This window comes from Nyctibius grandis, chromosome 28 (genome assembly GCF_013368605.1).
Source record: "Nyctibius grandis isolate bNycGra1 chromosome 28, bNycGra1.pri, whole genome shotgun sequence".
Taxonomy (NCBI): domain Eukaryota; kingdom Metazoa; phylum Chordata; class Aves; order Nyctibiiformes; family Nyctibiidae; genus Nyctibius; species Nyctibius grandis.
Window position 1 is genome coordinate 2068776 of NC_090685.1, and position 19874 is coordinate 2088649.

At 48.7% G+C, this 19874-nt stretch overlaps 1 protein-coding gene across 4 annotated transcripts in view; it reads right to left on the reverse strand.

Moving 5' to 3' along the window:
• RALY (RALY heterogeneous nuclear ribonucleoprotein) overlaps positions 1 to 17043 on the reverse strand; it is a 144057-nt gene extending 127014 nt beyond the window's left edge. For all 4 annotated transcript variants that reach the window (XM_068419655.1, XM_068419652.1, XM_068419654.1 and 1 more), the window contains exon 1: positions 16924 to 17043. The gene's annotated coding sequence lies outside the window, so the exon portion shown is untranslated. The remainder of the gene's footprint in view (positions 1 to 16923) is intronic.
• Positions 17044 to 19874: the final 2831 nt, after the last annotated feature.

Below are 19874 nucleotides of genomic sequence, written 5' to 3' on the forward strand. Positions count from 1 at the left end.
ATATACTTTTCCTCTTCAATTCATAAAGCTCCTATAGGAATCAGCCTTTCTTCACAGGGAGCATTAGTGTTTTCTAATTGTGTATTAATTTAATCTACTATTAATTTTCAATTATTGTTATTACACAGGCACTTCCTTTTTCCCCAATGTGACTGCTGTGCAAGATGCTGAATTTCAAACAGCTCTGTGGCGAGCTGAGAGGCAGCAGCTTAGCCTTTAAAAAGAAAAAAAAAAAAACTTCAACCACTTTTGATGAAGATATTCCAACCAAAGAAAAATATATATTAAAAAAAGACACACGAACCTTTTTGACTCATATGAAAATGCTATCAGCAGCCTGCTTAGCCTAAAGACTTAAATCACTTAGATATAGCATGCCTGTGGAGACTTTCACTGGAACTGACATTTTGACAACTGCAAAAAACCCTGCAACAACCCAACTCGCAACATCACGGGCAGTTAAAAAGTAATTAGGAACCACAGGACAAACACACGCAGGGAAATGAAGTTTCACTAACCCCTCTCCTCCCTAAAGATGCGGGTGAATATTATATTAAAAAAATAATCAAGTATTCTTCCTTGATTAATTATAGTTGCAAAAATAGCTTAGGATTTTCAGCATTACACATCAGGAAGAGCAGAAGCAACACAGCTGGTGACCAGAGCTGGCCTGGATGGACAGCAGGAGCTTCTGTGAATGTGGAGGGATTTAATTCTTGAATTTCACATTCCAGAGATTCTGCTCATCAGAAAGCTGCTGGCGCTAAGGGCAGACCCTCTTTACTACTGAAAAACATCCAAGATGCCAAAGGGAAGAGGAACGACCTGGAGAAGGCAGCACATTTCAAATCCCACCAGTTTGGTTCACCCTGCCTTTTCCACGGATGGTGGGGGGAAAGGCTCACGAGAGGGAAGGGAGAACGCCTGCTTGTGGGCTTTGGGCCAGCCTGCACCGGCTTGGCAGGTTACCCGCAGATTTTCCATATACAGCTAGAATCGCATCCAAGAACTAGTAAACTAGTGAGAGACTTTCCAAAGGCTTCAATAGCTTTGGATCAGGGAGACTCACACACTTCCAGTGCATTCAAAACAAGGAATTAAATACTACTGCAAAATAAAAGGCTTGGGAAGCGCCATTGCCTTTGCTGGTACAACATCACGCAGGATGAGTCCATCTGAGCAGAGACCAAGCAGCATCACAGCAATAAACAAAGCTCTTGCACCAGCACATGCACGCAAACCCTGTGGGGCCGCGCTGGGGAAGGGCCTGCCTGCAGCCCTGCCCTCAGGGCCTGGATGCCCACCTTGGTGGATCATGTCTGAGCTCACTTACACTGGTACTGAGCTGGGACCAGCTTCTCACAATTCAGTGAGGTGACAAAGCTGACTTCCCAAAAACTTGGGGCATGGAGATCACCCCAGAAGCTTGTAGCTATCCCACCCCTTGAAATACAGGGTCTAACTTGCATACAACAAAGAGCAGGGAAACCTTTGGACAAGGCTCCAGTAGAGAAAGAATAGGAGATACCTGCTTATTTGCAAGAATAATAAAGTACGAAGGCTACCTCATGAGGTCAGCAGGTTTCTTTTGAGTGGTACCATCCAGGTCTACTGTCTGCTGCTCTTCTTGCCCCACTAAGGCCCTATTTATCATAGGACTCCATTCTTCTGTTACATTATTGTATTACATTATTTCCAATTCATACCAGATTATCAACGAGCTAAGTTTGACTCATTGTCTGTAGAAGTGTTTTGGCATTAAAAAGCTACACAGTGAATAAAATCCTCTCAATAAAAGGAAATATCTCTTTATGTATAATGTACCTGGCTCCCCATGTCAACGTTGCCTTTGCAGGTAGCCTGAAATCAGCTGGATTTTGGCTTGCCCAGACACCCTGCCTGCAGCAGGAGGTCACAGCCCTTTGGTGCTGAGTACTGGGCCTCCCAGTCTGTCCAACATCTGACACATACCTAGGGCTAAACAAAATAGCAGTGCAGATGATCATAGCCTGCCCACAACGCAGGCAGAGAGTGATGGAGACAGCTAAGATTCCCCCCTGGAATACTAACAGGGCTTGCCCAGCCAGCTATCTGCTCCAGCACATGAGAGAAATAACAAATTTAGCCTGGAGACCTTTCTTCCAGAGTAGAGGACACTGCCCCTCCCTGGCAGTGTTCAAGGCCAGGTTGGATGGGGCTTGGAGCAACCTGGTCTAGTGGAAGGTGTCACTGCCCATGGCAGGGGGTTGATGGAACTAGATGGTCTTTAAGGTCCCTTCCAACCCAAACCATTCTATGATTCTATGATATGGTAAGAACAAGAATTTGGCAAGTTTTGAAGACAAATTGGACTGTCAGAGAGATAAAGGCAACAACTGTAGATGTCCCATCAGGTAGGACCCCAGTCCTGCAGATCTATGGTGTGGGTCAGGACGACAGTCCAGGTACCACTAAATCCGAAAAGACACACATGTACAAAAAGCCCTCAAAGTCATCCAACTCCTTCAGCTAAGGTGTGGACCAAGATGAACATCACACTGTTTATTGACACGTTTTCTGAAAGAGGACATTGTCACATGCGTAAAACCATCAAGCAGAGTCACCTCTGCTGTTTGCCATCTCATCCGCCTTCCTGGGAACAAGGTGAGCTGTGCTACCAAAGAGGGTACAGAGAGCAGTGGTGGAGATTGGATCAAAGCCAGCATGTTCTCCAGTTATCCACCCTGCTCTGTGCAACTTCTGTTCAGACATCACCCTCACACAAGAACTGTTTCTAATGCCAAGCTACGCTCATTTTCACGTATGCTGCTCCTGCACCGCCACATGAAGGCCCACGCAAAGACACTGGGAAAAGCCTGACATCAGGCCTACAGCATTTTAGTCACTCTCTTGAAGTCTGTTATACCCACACTAGCAACATCACGGATCAGAACACCACGCTGGAGTGCTAACAGCCACCTTGCACCCCCAACACCAGAGGGGCTCGTTCACCAGCTCCGCTGAGAAATTCAGCCATTAGACACCAACTCAGCCTGCACCACGTATCCGAGCACCACTGTAAGTCACCAGTTCTCTCATGGACAGCACATAGCCAAACCCAACGGGAAGCAGGGGTATAAGGAGTGGCCATAAAGCGTGAAAAGACACTTCATACCGAAGCACAGATATGCATTGGTCCCACAGAGAGTGAGGCTGAGGATGCAAAGCTCCCCAAACTATGATTACAGAACTTTTTAATACCTACCATAATCATCTTCCCATGCTGCCTTTCCGAGATCATTGCTGTTACCTGCTTTACAGCTGGTACAACAGCAAATGAGTACACACAAATTAAAAAACACTCCGAACAGAGGAGCCATAAGGAACCTCAAGGATTTCATTGGCTTTTGGAGTCTAAAACAGAATGCTATTTTTTTTTTTAAAAAAAAAAAGAAATCTCAGCCCCCTTGCCTTGATCACATGCAGAGGTGCAGCACGGCATTTTAAAGAGCCCCCAGGCACCTCTGCAGCAGGAACTTGGAAGTGCAGTACAAGTCTCTCCAAACACAAGGTACAGGGTCACCACCTCCCACCACCTTCTGAGATTTGGCAGGTTTTTATTGGTTTTTTTGACACTTGAGACTCCTGAGGTCAATCAACAAGAAATTCTGAGGATTTTTTTTTCTACTAAGTCTGCTGCTAGCTATCTTGCCAAAATGGCTGCAAGAATAAATCTTGAAGAATAAATCTTGAAAAAAGATCCCTAGAGAAGTTCAGGCAGCAAAAGGTAGAGGGGAAAGAAATGCAACACTCAAAAAAAATACAGAATTTGAAATCATGAGACCACTTGTTATTTGGGAGGAATTTATCTTGGAACAGAAAAGGGTAGCAAAAACATCAAGAATGTAAGATGTGTCTATGGAGAATAAGAGGTTAATGAAAGATTTTACTCAGGGAATACCACAAGTAGGAAGAATGTTTTTTGATGCAACTTTTTAGCTGGTTGTGCCACATTATTACCTTGAAATGTATGAAATTCCACCCAGGGGAAGTGTGCAATTGTGAGGACAGTACGGATGTGTAGGGCTCTTGCTGACGTTTCACACACGACTCCTCTGAGCCCTCCCCAGTTTACATCGTTCAGTTGTCATGAAACCATTGCATTTCTCCCCCCTTTACAAGGCATAAAAAGTTACTTCTCCCATCTCCTCAGTCCCTTTCCAAGGAGGACAGGGTGACACACACACAACCACCAGCACTTGAAAGCTTCAGCCTAGGCTGGGGGAGCTCCTTACCGTCACTGCAATACAGATAAAAATGAAGTTTTGTCAATTTGTTTGGTCTGGAATAATTTTTTTTCCTTCCTTTAAACCAAGTAACTCACACTAATCCGCAGCTAAAGCCCACAGTACGGGAGGCACTGCTGACAGCTGTCAGGAAATAATTCCTGCTCCAAGGGACAAATAAGATCTCATCGACAACATCCAGTGTCATTTCCTTATCTAAAGGAGTCTCAGGCTCTGCTAAACGGGCAGCAGACACCTTGTTTCGAGCAGTATTTCCAGGATGGCCAGAACTACAAGTTGCCCACAGGGAACCAGGCTGGTTTTTTGCAGAGTCATGTTTTATACATGACACAGCACTGCAGCTTCTGGAGCGCTCCGCTTTGAAGAGTTATTGTTTATGAATGTGGTATTTCAATCAACTGGAGCAAGCAGGGGACACAGGATTCCCAGCTCTTCTGGTGTTCCCGGATGATTTAAGATCAAAATAACCCGCGTGCGCACAGAGGCAAATCAAAGCATACCCTTGGTCACACCTTGGTGCATCAGCACAAGGGCTGGCAGCAGGACCCCCCAACCCAGCACCGCATTCCAACTTTTACTTTCTTTTAGTACTACAAGCTACTGTGCACAACCTCAATGAAGTGCTGGAGCCGCAAAAGTGCCTCCTGAACTCTGACCACGACTGTTTGCTTCTGAATCAGTAACAGGGATGTGTTCAACTCCAACAGAGAAGCTACGTACGCAAAGGCTCTACAGCTAGGCAGGGTGTAGAGCCCAGTCCCAAAGACAGCCTCAAGGGCATGGGCAGTTTCACCCCTATTCCTACAGAGCCTTGCATTGCCTTGACTGCTTTGGAGAAGGAGCAGCTAGACAGACAATAACTGCAGAAGGTTAATAAATTCCTCTCAGAGGAGGGCTGGAGGCATATAACGTGGCTGGTGGGATCAGAGTTATCCCAAAGAGTAGGGGCAGAGTTTGGTAGACTTTTGACAGTCAGTCCTAGGACCTCTACAGCCCTTGCTGCTCTACCTGAGATGTCATGCTTGGCTGTCAGGGAAATTATTCAAACAGCTCAAGTACAGGACTGGGATTTCCTTCTAGTTGTAAGGAGTGAGAGAATCACTCCTGCTTGAGAAGCACCCTGGTCCTGAAGGCCAGGCCAGCCCACCCAGTAATTACAAGTACGCTTGATGCAGAGCTACCTGCCTCCAAATGTCAAGCAAACACTGCTTTCCTGGCACCCCAGGACTGGCTGTCTTGACCAGCCATGCCCAGTCTCTGGGCTGGGAGATGCTCTCCAATTACTGGGTTCCTCTGACCAAGACAGGTGCCTACCACCACAAGGGCAACTACAGCTTGCGTGCACCACCACCACAGGACTGATAATAGCACGGACCCAGGTTTCGCTCACTCGTCTGAACCCAGAGCAGTGCAAGGTCACCTCAGCTGAGGAAAAATTATTCAGGTAGCAGAGCCAGTTCCCTCTCCAGCTTTAAAATAAACCCTAGATTCTCTATTTATCTGGTTTTAATGGATGCTTAGGGTCCCACAGGGTCAGATTTTCAAGTTTTTCCTCCACAAAGCTAGGAGCTTCCTTCTGTGAGAAACAAAGTTCTTGCATCATCACATAACTTCAGGACTGAAGACAAAGAAGCTCCCCAACATGTAGAAACCAGCCAGTCTGGTTTAGGTCCCCTACTCCATGGACTGGAGTCAAACTAAGGAGATCAGAGGACCATGCTCAAGTGGGTAGATTGGTAGGAACTGTATCTTTGATACGCACTGGTTTCACCCTAGTAGGGCATCTTCCACAAGACCAAACACATCCGGATCTGAGGCCACGTCCATCAAGCAAAGGGAGACTCTCAGCTGTTTTAAAGGGTGTCAGATCAGGTTCCTAACATGCTTCTGGGCAAGACAGGTTGTCTGTTTCCAGCTCATTTTATCCTCCATCACAGCCAGAAACAGAACAGGTCAAGAAATACCAGAACAGGATTGGCTGGGGGGGACGGGGGGGGGACGGGGGGAAGATGAGGGAAAGCAATTTGCATTTTAAGAAATAGAGCAATAGAAACAGAGGCATCAGAGATTAGGAGACAGGCTTTTTAGTCAGAGCAAAGCAAGAGGCATCTGCTGGAAGCACGACATGCAAGCATTTAGTATTTTGAACTGCAAGGCTAATCTGATATGACACTCCATCAACCCTGGACACGCAGCTTAGATAAATCTTTCATCAATAAAGCTCATTGTCACAAACCTGAAGTACACGGTAAAGCTAACAAACGTCCCTTGCACGCGTGTCCCCTTTGGGGGCTTCCCTTAAGGACATTCCTTATGGGGCCAGCATGTGAATTTTGTGATTCTCCCTCCCTGGTTACAGAAAGGGAACGCTGTCAAGTTGAGTCTTTGTAAAGAAGTGAACACACATCTGACCTACATAGACCGCACAGATGCGAGCAGCCTCACATAGCACTCCATAAATTATTTTTTTTAATGCAAAAAAAATTAACCACCACCTGCTTTGCCTGGAAACATGCAGGAACAAAAGCCAGGCGTGCACAGGAGTGCTGCACCAACCTTCAGCCTGGAACTCAGTATCACCACATCCTTTTTTTTTTTTATAAATACACTTTTCAATGGATCATTTTCAAGATTAAGACACAGCTTTTATTACCAAGAGTGAAAGCACCGGTACCTTTGGGCAGGAGTCTGAAGGACTGACATCTGTCCCACAGGGACCTTTGCAGTTCTGCACGATGGTTAATGGCACAAGCGCAGGAACAGAGCACTGGATCTGCTGGATCGGGCGAGAACTACGTCACCTCCAGCACTAGTGCAAACAACCTTCTTATTTTAAATAAGCTGCACGCTTCTGCAGCATCCAGATGACCTATCAAAAGCCCAAGTGCATTAGGTGTCTTGTCATAAGAGAATCCCAGAGTTTAATCTCGAGACAAAGTAGGAAAATAAGTAGAAGCAGCAATATTAAACAAAATCAAGGCACTCCAGCCAGATCTGCCAAGGTCCTAGCGAGGAAGGAGCCTGGCAGAGGGTCACCTCCTTGCAAGCCAACATTAAGCCTTGCAAAAATGGCACCGAGCTAAATATCACATGCCACGCATTTCCCAGAGTCCAGTCCTCCCCACGAGAAAATCAGCGGTGACAGGGTAAAGCTCTCAGGAATGGGAATCCCAGGGAGAGGCAGCAGGCTTGGAAGGCTGGGCTCGGGCACGCAGGGCACTGCCGGCTACTTCGGCTGCAAGGCAGGGTTTTGCAGGCAGGTTTTGGGGGAAGAGAGACAACAAAGCAGCGGAGTGCAAACTGGGAGCGAGGAGACCTGGCTTTACTCCCAGCCCTGCTACCGCCCAAGGTCAGGCCAAGTCACATACCCTCCTACCTTTTATATATTTAGAGCATAAACTCCCGAGCCATGCGTACTTCTCACTAGCTCCATGCACAGAGCTTCAGATACTACGGTACTGTAAGGAAAAGTGTCAAAGATTGGCTAGCAAGTCCTCCAGATTTTTCATATTTGTTAAAAAAATTGATCTTTTTTTCAGGTACAGGACAAGAACCAGGATGGTGGCAACTCTAGAGGGTGGGAAACCTTATCAATACCTCCTGCTCTCCTTTACTCTTACTAGAAAACTTCAAACAAAATTCAAGGAATAAACATGAATAAAGCAAATTAAATGGTTTACACCTGTTTAATTAGCTAGTCTTTAGTCTACTTGCTAGAGATTCCCCTTGCTCATGACTGTGAGGCTCTAGAGTTGAAATAAAAAGTCGACAAACTTCAGGGTAAGACAAAAAAAAATCCAAACTTACTGCCTGCTCTTAGCTGGAAATTTAAAAAACAGCTACTAGAAGCAGAAGTCCTCGCTCTCTGCCATCGGGCACAAGGACCCGTCAGCATCAGCCTGTTTCTCACAGCCAAGGCCAGCAGTGCAGCACAGGCAGGGGGCATGAACTTCCAAAAGCGTTTTCTTTTCTCAAACAGTAACTCAGGGGATGTAAAGGCTGTTTTCCATCATCGCACAAAGCTTTCTCACTCACATCACTGTCACGTCATCGCGGGTTGCAGAGACTCTTGGTAAAATTCCCCTTTTGTTATAACCAAGGAAAGAAATAAAAAAGTGTCTCTATTTATAAGATATTGCTGTGCTGCTTTGTCCAACTGCATTTTGCCCCAAGACATGGCAACTTTTCAACCTGAGCAGCTTGTTGAAGCGTGGAGTTCATCATCTTTTTTGGTACTTGTAGAGAAAAGGCTTGTGTAAACATTCAGTATTTACTCCCCATACATGCCATCGATTGGCAACCCAGCTGTGAAGACTCGGGGCAAGCTATAAATCCCTCACATGATTTAATGGGTAAAAGCCTATGACTTGCTGAGCCAGAACCCCATGCATCAATACCCCACAACAAGCTATAAAATACAGATGTTTATGCTACACATGTGGCTAAAATATATTAATTCTGAGGTCACAAGCACTGTGTTTTTCCCTCTCTCGCAAATCAGTATTTCAACAGGCGCACATCATCAGCTAGAAGCACACAAAATTGGATGGTGATACAGCATCTGCAAATTGAACTACAGAAGGAAATGACAATAAAAGCGATGAATGCAGAGGACAGCCCCTATCACAAGTACACACGCAGCCTCGTCCCCCGTTTGCTCAGTGCCCTTCAGTCGGGCAACCCCCTCCGCACCCCGAGCCCTCCAGCAGCCCCTCTCACCAGTATTCTGGGATGTGCTACAGGAACAGGGGTGATCATGCATGGAAATAACAAGTCAGTAAGGGACTCCCTTCGGGGTTAACTCAGGAAAGAGGTCGGTATGAGCTGTTACCATTTAAGTGCTAACAAAAAAAGTATCTGCATACACAAAGCAACCATCAGAAGGATGCTACGTAATGATTTATTAAATCTTGCTTCCTCTTCAGCTGTAGCTTCTGGGCTTTTCTACACTGAGTTAGCCACCTCTGCTGTCTCCTGCCTGTTTTATACAGAATAAACATTGTGCTGTTGTGGGGTATTTCTTCCCAGCCCTGGCAGGTCTCTCTGCTCAAACGGGAAAGGAAGAGATGCAAAGTTTCTTCTCCAAACTACCCTGCCAGCAGGTACCAGTGCCCGGCATCATTTCACTGCTGCATCACACTGGCTGCCCAGCATCACCCAGCAGAGCCCTCCCATCCCTTCTTCAGCCAGCAGCAAGAAAAGGAAATATCCCACTGGGGCAGTAAGAGGAGAGAAAGTCATTTTTAAACAGTATCCCGCTCACCACACATAGCACTGGTAGCTTTTGCCTTGAAATTAAGTAGCACTTTGAGGTTTTTTTTTTTTTTTTCTTTCCTGGAACCCCTTCTGCTGTCCAGACTGGGCTGGAAGGTGAATCCACAGAACAGGGAGCAAATCATAGGAGCAGAGACGTGGGCTGACTGATACTTGGGCTGAAAGAGCTTTATTCTCCTGGACCATATACACAGCCCATTCATTTGGGGAAAAAAGGTAACTTAAAATACCTTTCGTAATGTCTGCCAGCAGAACAAAGATGAAGGACTGTAAGAGATGATCAATGTTTAAGTCCATCTTCAAAGTGCTTTGGGGAGCTGCTGAAAACAAACAAGCACTCAGGGCCCAGGAGCCAGGGTAAAAGCTGACAAAGAAATTGCTTTTTTTTTTTCCTAGGCAAACAGAAGGCGGCTAATAGCTCAGTTCAGAGAGGCTCAGCTCTCTCCCCTTGTAATGCGAGCAGGGCAAGAGACCAAATTTAATTTCTTCCTCACAACAACTTTAATTAAAATCATCTAAGCCCTTCCTGCCTCTCTCCTGCCACGAGGTGTGGTTCTGCTCACAGGAGGTATTTGCAAACTCCAGCTTATTAACGTGCCCTCCCTGAAAATGCTGTTTATACCACAGTCAAATGGCTGGGGAGCCCATCTGCAGGAAAGCACTTCACTCGTAATTAAGAGGAAAAACCACAAAGCCCACCTTTGATGTGCACCAGTGGCAGCAGTCATTCCCCATGTGCTCAACAGCATTAGCTTCCCAGGGCATCCTTCCAGTGGAATTTGCCATCAGATGTTTCTCTCCACCATCACCTGTGCCCTGTGGTCACTGAGATGCCACTCGAGGTAGAGAACACCGGCTGCGTGAGATCAGCTGGTGCAAAGATTTCTCAGTAGTTTCATAAACACAGAAATTTCAAAGCCAGTTCCATGGTCTAGGTCCCCATCTTTGCGACATGATCCACAGCGACCCATGCCTGTGTCTGCACAGAGATGCATCGCCCACAGCAACGTGGGGGGGTCTGGCCCTGGGCTTGGGTACCAGGCTGGAGGAGAATGTATGTGACCTCTCAAACCCATCACAGATGTGAGCAGTACACGTGCATGGCAAAGTTTTATTGGCCTGTTGAAATGCATGAGCATGAATAAGAGTTGCACACAAGACTAAATTCTGGAGTGAGAGCTAATGAAAAATTTTTTTAAGATGAAGCCTAAGTTCCTAGAGGGGCTCAAGAGGGTTTTTGCAGTGCTTATAGCTCTTAACCACCTCCCGAAAGAAGCCCTGCAGGGCTTTCAGGTGGTAAGAGCTGCAAGCACTGCGCATTGCTGCAGAACCAGTCACAAGCAAATAATACCTGTTTTACAAGCAGACAGGGACAGAAACGAGGAGCTGCTGAACCACAAACCACCCCAACACTGCCCTTCCAGCAGGGACACGCTCAGTCAGTCCATGCAGCACCATCAGCTCTGCAATGTTACATCCCAGAGCAGTCGTGGAGTTTCTCAAATTATCTAGAAAAAAAAAAATTATGTTGGAGCACCAACCATCTGCAATCTTCTACATAGGGGCCATATCTCAGACCAGGAGAGTCATCTTGAAGCCCTGGCAAGTCTAGGATGCAACTGAGAAGCCAGAGTGAAGGCCAGGTGAAAGGCAACGCGAACACCGACAGCACCGCCTGCCAGTGGCCTGTCACACGGTGTCCACAGAAGCAGCTGCTACCACACAGCCCCATGTGGTCAAGGCCCAAATCTCTTCACCGGAGCATCAGATCATCCTTATTTCTCCAAGACAGTGGGCTTCGTCCACACCTTCAGTTCAAACAGACCTCCCACCTCCAAGGAGAGGTATTTTCTCCCATGTGCAGGACAGCTGACAGAACTAGCGCTTCCCATTTCCTCCTAAAGGAAGGACTTTTCTCACAAATGCTCCCAAGACAGTTTTCCAAAAAAAGTTTGCTAAAGGCAGAAGGAAGCATGAGATTTAGACTAATAAAGACATCAAGAGCCCAGGTGGGGAACAGCTGCAACCACCTCCTCCACCCACCTTGTCTCCTTCACCAGCCTGGTCCTGAACTCAGGAATTCATATATATTAAAATGAATAACAGTGTTGATCTATTCCCAGCTTCCAGAACAAGTGTCCATTGCCTTCATTTACACAATATCTTCTCTGGCAGAAACCGTTACCCTGATTTCCATGTTTAAGCACTCTCAGGAGAAGGCAGATCTCCCATGTGGAAGGATGTTCTCCCTCCAAGGAAGGCAGGACACAGCAGGAGCCACTTAATCCTGACACAGCAGGCGACGGAGCTGCACTGCCTCAGTTATTGCTCTCGCTCATACATTTAGCCTGTCCATTCTTATTCCGCTTGTAGGAGCAGTCAGAAGATGAGTTCACATTCATCCCCACTGTGGCTGTATTTGTCGCTAATATAAGCTGCTTGCAAAAGCATCAGATAATGCTACGCCGCCTTTCAGCGCCTATTGTTCGGTCCCACCACACACCACATTCAGACGATGCTGCAGACCTCACCTGGGAATCACCGAATTCACACAGACGTAGCCCAGAGGTGCCCATGCTATTTACCTCGTTCTGCTTTTCTTAGGAAAAAAAAAAAATGGCATTATGTTTTCTATTTTAAAACCAGACTTTTTGGAACAAAAAAAAGGACAGTTGTGCAACATCACTGGCAAAGTCTACAAATGGATGTTCAGTAAAGAAAATACTCTGCTGCAGGTGCAGAAATGCTACTGAAACAGAGTCCGGCATCCTGCTGTTCAGCTCCAGCATCAGGGTAAAAGCAGAAGCTCAGAAGCTCTTAAATGAATAGGGGGAACCTTCCCTGCAAAGACAAGGCCAAGTCTTGCCTCAGGAGCTTCTCCCTGGCACGCCTTGCTCCATGTCAGTATTTGGTTTCAATATATTCTCAAAGCTTGCTTTTAAAATATTTATTTAAATTCATTTTAATTATTTAAAATATTTAAAATATTATTATTAGGTGCCAGTGACAGATGCAGGATCCACCGGTCTCCGAAGCGGCCGCAGCAGCTCATCAGGTCCCCCCTGGAGAAGCTACATCCACTCCTGGGTCTCTTCATGTTGAAGATCCCAGACCTCAGCAAGCAGAACGAACAGGATTGTTTGTGTTAACCAGTGTTATACAAGAGCCAAAGAGATGACTCACGCCGCCCTTATAGCCTTGCCCTGGCTACCCAGAACAAAGCTGGGCACAGCTACCAAAAGCAGTTGTCTCCCAGGGTGAGGTTAACTCAAGGGATCCCTCCCGCCCCAAGGGATCCCCCTCCCGCCCTGCCCATACAGCTTCAGACCCTTAATAAGGCCAATGCTGCTTTAAAACGGTTAAATTTGAAGACAAAAACTGTTCTCATTTTATTTAAGAAAAGCAAGTCATTACGATACTCCTAGTATTTCACCTTTCTCAAGCAAGGTGGCCATCACTGGGAGCTTACAGAACTACAGACTGCAAGCCATACAGTTTTCCACACCCATCCTTCAGCATCACCCGTTATACCCTGCACGCTATCCCCCACCTCCAGCTCCACAGAAGCAGCTTCTCTTGTTTGCCCACAGCCTGGCAACAACGGGATACTATTTCTGATTGTTTTAAGCTGCAAGAAACATGAGAAGCCGCAAGAAAAGCTTTTGATTCACTATTTGCAGGCACCCTTCTTGTCTCCGTGCAAGCTGAGGATTTCCTAAGACGTGCAAAAGCAAAGTCTTTGCTCGTTGTTACAAGCCTTGGCTTTGATAGTTCCAGCATCTTATATGCAAAACCAGACACTCGCAAGCAGATGTTAGTTCTGCAGAACACCGTGTTTGAGTCAATCTCTGCCCTGGTGTCACCTCAATTCTGCCTTTTGTAAAGCACATACAATTAATTTTATATCAGAGGTGGAGCCATCAGATGTCTGACCTTCTAATTAAATGCACACTTTCAGGTGAGAGCCATCATGTAACATTACTCGCTTGAATTAAACAGGTACACCACGACCGGTGGTAAAAATAAAAATAGACACAGTTCACACCACGGCGAGGAAGGCAGCGGCATTCTTGTGCACAGCAGCAAAATCAACTTAATCACAAATGACAACTTCTGAAAGCCTTTACTTTGGATTCATCCTTGGCATTTTTCTAGGCCAGCTTGAAAACAAAAGCTTTGTCTTCTTAAAATGCAATTGCCTGAGGCACCTCTAAAAAAAAAGTGACATAACTCAGGTCTGAAAAATGCCTCCTGGGTTTCAGATTCTCCTAAGAGCCTCTTTGCTATTCAGCTCGATTCAGATTACCCAGATCAGCATGAACTCTGCAGATTTAGCCTCGGCTACCAACACAGGTATAAAAAGCACACATTTAAGATTATTTTTTTTTAAACGATACGATTAAAGCTCTACAGTTATAAAAAACAACTTGTTATTGATCTAAATGGTTCCTCCCTCCCTCTTCTCCAGTAGGATTATAAATACTCTCTGATGACAGCTTATTCTGAATTTCACTCTGTTTAGCTTATTTCAGATTTTTTTTTCCTAGCATGTTTTTCTTGCTGGGTGTTTTCAACCTTTCCATCACAAACCTCAAGCTGTGAAAAGAAGCGAGTAACTTGCTTTGAAATCAAAACTTGAGCCCAAAATTTGATTCCTTGTTTCTTCTCCCCTCCACACCCCCCCTCCCATTTCAGTGATTCTGCAAGCAATGTCTTCGGGCTTCTTTAAATACAGCAACATAAATCTGCGCCAAGCAAGGCAGTAACTTGGGCGGTAACAGAGGGGGAAAGGCAGGGAAAACTGCAATTCTCTTCAAAGCAGGCACAGCTATTTCTAATACCCAAAATTAACATCTCAGATAACTCTACAGTACCTCTAGCATAAAGATTTTTATATCCATAGGCCATTTTCTTTGAGTAGATGCAAGTTTACTTCTAGGTCTGAAAACTCCTTACGCAGCCATCAATAAAGAACTCGAAAGGAGTTCTGCTGCTTTTATTGAATAGTTTGGGGTAAGGAGAGCTGAAAGCTCTCTTGGTCCTGGGAACATGTTAGTCTTATTTTTCCAAATGATCAAGTCCTATCACTTATTCCACATAAATTGTTTGCTGTCAAGAGCTTTAATCCTCTCTTTACAACCCCTAAATAAAACATCCTTCCAAACTCACTGCCTATTATCTGCCTTTTCTAAAGAAAGTGGTTCTTAAGAGACCCGTCTTCTTCTGCTTTGCCATTCCCCTGAAATCCATCTACAACATTAGCTTGACAGAAGTAAAATACCGACAATCCTTCACTGGGTACAGCACGGAGAACTAAATGAGTGTCTCTATTAACACATGCACCTCATGAAGAAAGGTATCTCACACAGCCAAGCCGAACACCGCTCACCGAAAATGAGAGTCATAAAAAGACTTCGAGGAACGTGAGCAATAAACCTTGTGACAAGTTGTCACCCAGAGAAGGCAGCCCATAAAGGATGCTACAGAGCCACGTTGCCATGGTTTAACCCGAGGTTTTGCTCATGACACAGGCTCCTTCCCTGCCTGGTTACCCGTGAAGACCAGAAAAGGGCAGTCCTTCCCTTTCACCAAGTCAGGCTCCTCATCCAGGAGCTATGCTGGCTTTGCTTCGAAAACAAACTCCTTCCCTATCCTCTACCTTAGAGGAAAATAACACAAAGAGCCCAAATCAGAACAAACAGCAGAATAAAGAACAGGACCAAATGCAAGTGAAAGCACCGCCTCCCTCTTCTTAACTGAGAAAGGGAAACCAAGAGTGGAAGCACCTGTAGAAGACAGCAGCCTTCCTCCTTACAGCAGGGACAATCCAGAGGTCCTGCAACACAGCCCACACCCTCCACCCCGTGACCGCTCATCAGAGACGACAGCCAGCATTGCTCAAAGCCAAAGAAAACAGGCTCAGCCTGGGCGCCGAGGTCCACAGCAGATCCCAGTCCGAGCGCTCGCTCTGCCCCTGCCAGCTCAGGGGACACTGCCAGCAGTGGCAGCGCCCGCCCCGGCTCCCTCACCAGCCCAGCAAACACTGCCATCGGCTATTACCTTACAATATTTATTTGCAGGGGAAAGACAACAATAACTTCCTTAGTATGAAATAAGAGGGTCTTCATTCTGGCTTCAGAAGTGAGCTGAAGTCAATCGTGATGCTGTCGGCTTCAGTCTCCGCTAAAGCCTGACAGAAAGAGCTACCAGCAAACAGAGCGGCTGCTGGACCGCGGGAATGCCCCAGGGTCCGCAGCCCAGCGCACGCTTGTGCCCTCCTCAGACCCACAGCCCAGGTCGTCCCTGGGCCAAAGACCAAACTGGAGAATTACACTCAGAAGCCCAGTCAGGAAAATAAAGGTGCACATCCCCACCGCTCTCCATCCAGGCAATTTCTACCTTAGCCTTCTGGGCTCTCTAATCGTCAAAGAGATGAGCCCCAGGACCACCGTTACACACAGAGCCGCAGCCAAACTCCCTGCCTGGCACACGGACAGCCAAAGCCATCCCCACGGCAGCCTGGAGTAAAAACCACTCACACATCAGCTCAAATACCTACAGAAATCTCCAACCCAAACACACTCGCGACAGATAACATTCCCAAGTGCTAGAAAATGGCCTTTAAGAGGCCGCAGGGCTCAGCACCAACACGCAGAGCGTATTCTGAGCCCCTTGGCTCCAGGGGCACCAGCCGCGCTGCCCAGGCGCGGCTCAAGCTGCCGCGGGAGCCGATCGCTCTCAGAATTCAGCCCGTTTTATCGGTACGAAGCGTCTTAAGCAGCTTCCAGACCCCCCAGCGGGACCCTCTCCGAGAGGAGCCGAGGATTCCTGCTTTACCGGAGACACACAGTAACTTGCGATCGGTCCGGTCGCTTTGCGGACACCCCTCTGGGCCGAGCCCCCGCCCGGGACCAGCGTTACGAGTGTCCCGAGCACCGGGGGGGCCCCGCCGGGACCGGCTGCCGCAGCCCCACGGCGGAGCGAGGCAGAGGGGGCTCAGCCCAGGAGCCGGACCCCGGCCCCACGGCAGCGGCGGGGCCGGGATGTCACCCGGCAGCGCCAAAGTTTCCCGTCCCGCAGGTGCCCGCACCTCCGCGTTCCTTCCCACTACAAGGGGGGAAACGTGGATCGGGGGATAATAAAAACCTCAAGAAAAACAGCGAATAGTGGGTGAAGAAGATTGAAGAAAAATGAAATCACTAAGAAGACAGTGGCTCGCTCGCAGGCAGACACGCGGAGCCCCAGGACCGCACGCTCCGTCCCGCAAGAGGCGGCCCCGCCAGCGGAGCGGAGACGATCGCGGCCGGCCGGGGACAGCGGCTGCGGGGGCAGCAGCCAAGAAGGAAGCGGCAGAAGCACTCACCGAGCAGGAAGGCGCCGGAGGACGGCGATGAGGACGGGGCAGCAGGACGGAGGCAGCCGGCGCTCGCCCGGCCCGTCCCGCCCTCGCCCCGCGGGAGCCGCCGGCACAGTGCCGCGCGCCGCCCCGCCGCCCCGGCTCCTTCCCACCGACCGTACCACGGCGCCGCGCCGGGGGGGGGAGGGGTGGAAACACCACGGGGCGGAGGGGGGGCGGCCACGCCGGCGGCCGGTGACCGCCCCCGGTGCCGCCGCGGCGCTGTCCGAGCGGACCCGCCCCGCGGGACTGTGCTGTGCCGCGCCGCCGGGCCTCGGGCGAGGGCAGCGCCCCTTCCCCTGCACCCCCCCGGCTCCCCTCCCGCCCTGCAGCCGGCGCGGTGGAAGAGTCCAGTGCGGGGAGGGGGGCGGGCGGGGCTGGGCCGGGCGGGAGCGCGCGGAGGCTCCGGGCGGTGCGGGGAGGCGGCGGGTCCCGGGCCCGGGCGTCTCCGGACCCGCCGATCCCGCTGGGTTCCCGGGGCCCCTCCGGACCCGCCGATCCCGGCCCCGGGGCCCCTCCGGACCCGCCGATCCCGCTGGGGTCCCGGGGCGCCGCTCGCTCTTTGTCTGAACCGGGTTCCCCTGACCCGCAGCCGCGCTGGCGGTGAGCCCTGCGGGCTGCGCGCCGGAGCCGCTCCTGGGTCCGGAGCCAAGCTCCATCTCTGCCGCCCTCCCTCAGGTGTTTTCTGTCACAGCCCCGCTCTCACCTTGGCTCCTCTGCTGCGTGTCTGATCGCTCCTCGCTCTCACGAGGGACAAACCAACTCCCTTGGGAATCAGCTGTTTCCTGACCAAACCTGATGTCCAGCATTTCATCCCTCAGCGATTTCATTCCCTCATTCATGAGCATTTCATTCCCTCAGTGGGAAGCCCACGGTAACAGCCCCGGCAGCGGGGGCACAGACACGGGCAGAGGGGTGTAAGACACAGCACAGGCAGCGCAGTACGCGGCAGCGGCTGGCGATGTGCACGCAGCTTCCCGCAGCGTGGGCCCGGCTCCTGGGGAGCTCGACCAGGTCACTGGGACATTTACTGCCAATAGTTTTATGCAGCAGCTCTCTGCAGCGTGTTACTGAAGAGCAAGAGCTCACCTGCACGGGCAACCCATCACAGTCGTGCTCACTGCAAGATTTCAGCATCTTCCTGGTCGAACGTTTCTGGGATAGCGCCATAGCACAGGTGATTGATTGGCAGTCAAGGCAGAGACAGATCTCCCCAAAGTATTCTCCATTGATCCCAACATAACTATGGTGGCGTTTAAGTGCTCTGTTACACGCCTGCTCCTACTGAGGCTGGTGGGAGTGTTGAGGTGCTCAGAAGATACCTCCACAGGTTGGGTTGGTCAGTAGTAGGAGACCCCTTAATAAGGTGAAGTCTCTTGCCAACATCAAGACGTGACTGACTGGGCTAGACACAAGTTCTCTGAGTACCTACCAACCCAAACATGAAGAATTAACTGTTCTTTCAGCTTAGTTTTTCTTGGGAAACTCACATTTCTCTTCCAAGCTTCAGTTTTTCGCCTGCAGAGGGGGCTTCCCAAAGAAGGGTTGAAAGGCAAAACCACATCAGCTTCCCAGTGGAACACATTGGCTTTTCCACTGAAATCCAAGTACCGCAGTCTGCCATGGGACACTGCGCTCCTCCTCAGAAAACAATTTCTTCCATGAGTTTTGCTTCCCATGACAAATCACTCCCTCAGGGTGAGGGGAGACAGTGAATCAAAGCAGTCCTGCGTTCAAAGTGCATATCCTGGGCAAGGTAGTCTCCTGGTTTCCTTCCAGAAGGAGGATCAAGGGGCACCGAATTATAATTTCTATGGAGCTCTGCAATACCATGTCAGAATAATTCAGCAATATTTATCCAGTGTTAGGGCATTCAGCTTTTGGACCAAAATTCTCCACCCACAAAAGCCCCAGTAACGTCTGTAAACTTCTGCAAAAGCAGGTGCTTCTCATATTAGTCCAGAATTAAGTTTTCATCAAAACTTGATTTTTTTTAAAGTCCTATTTATTATTGCTTAACAGTCACTTTAAAGTCTATGGGTGGGAAGCAATACAAAAGCATCTTTCATTATTCATTAAGGACAAATCATGCAGAGCTTTTGGAAGGGACTAGAAAGTACACACACATTTCTGCACTTAAAACAATTATTTCTTATTAATAGCCCTGCAGAAAGGTGCCCCACGGAGAGCAGCAGTTTGGATGCCTTTGAACTTAAATCTCTTGATCACAAAAAGAATTATTCTTCCCCTGTGACATTGCTGAGCAGAGATCCTGGGAAATGTTTTGTTTTGTCATTTTTATTTTTAAAAGGATTTAGATGCTTGTTTTGGGGAGTGTCCCCTTCATGGGATGGAAAAGTAACGTAGTGGTGTTCATGGAGATTGAAACCTGTCATGAGAATAAAAAGCTGCAGCTACAGAGCAAACCTTCAGCGGGCTGGGGAGGAGGATTGAGGAGCCACAAAATCCCAGGAGAGCTCAGGCTGGAAGGGACCCTGGAGGTCTCATCCAACCTTCTGGGAGTCTGCTGGACTTACTCCGGTTTAGCACCACGTCTCCCGGCTCCAGGGGGGCCCCAACTGCATGTGCTGTTCCAGAAGTGGTTGGCGCATGCCAAGGAGAGGGAGCAGGTATCGCCCTCCGTCCACTGGCAGTACAACCTGGGCTGCTGTCACCCTACCCTCTGCCGGGGTGCACTGCTCCTCAAGGTTCACTCACTGCCCAGTGGCACCCCAGGGCCTTTGCAGCAGAGCTGCTCTCCAGCCAGTCACTCCCCAACCTGTATGGGGCAAGGGGATGGTCCATCCTCTGTTCAGGGCTTCACACTTGTCCTCGCTGGATTTCAGAAGGTCCCTCTTGGCCTGTTCCTCCAGCCCGTGAAGGCTGTGCTCAGTGGCAGCCCTGCCCTCAAGCATATC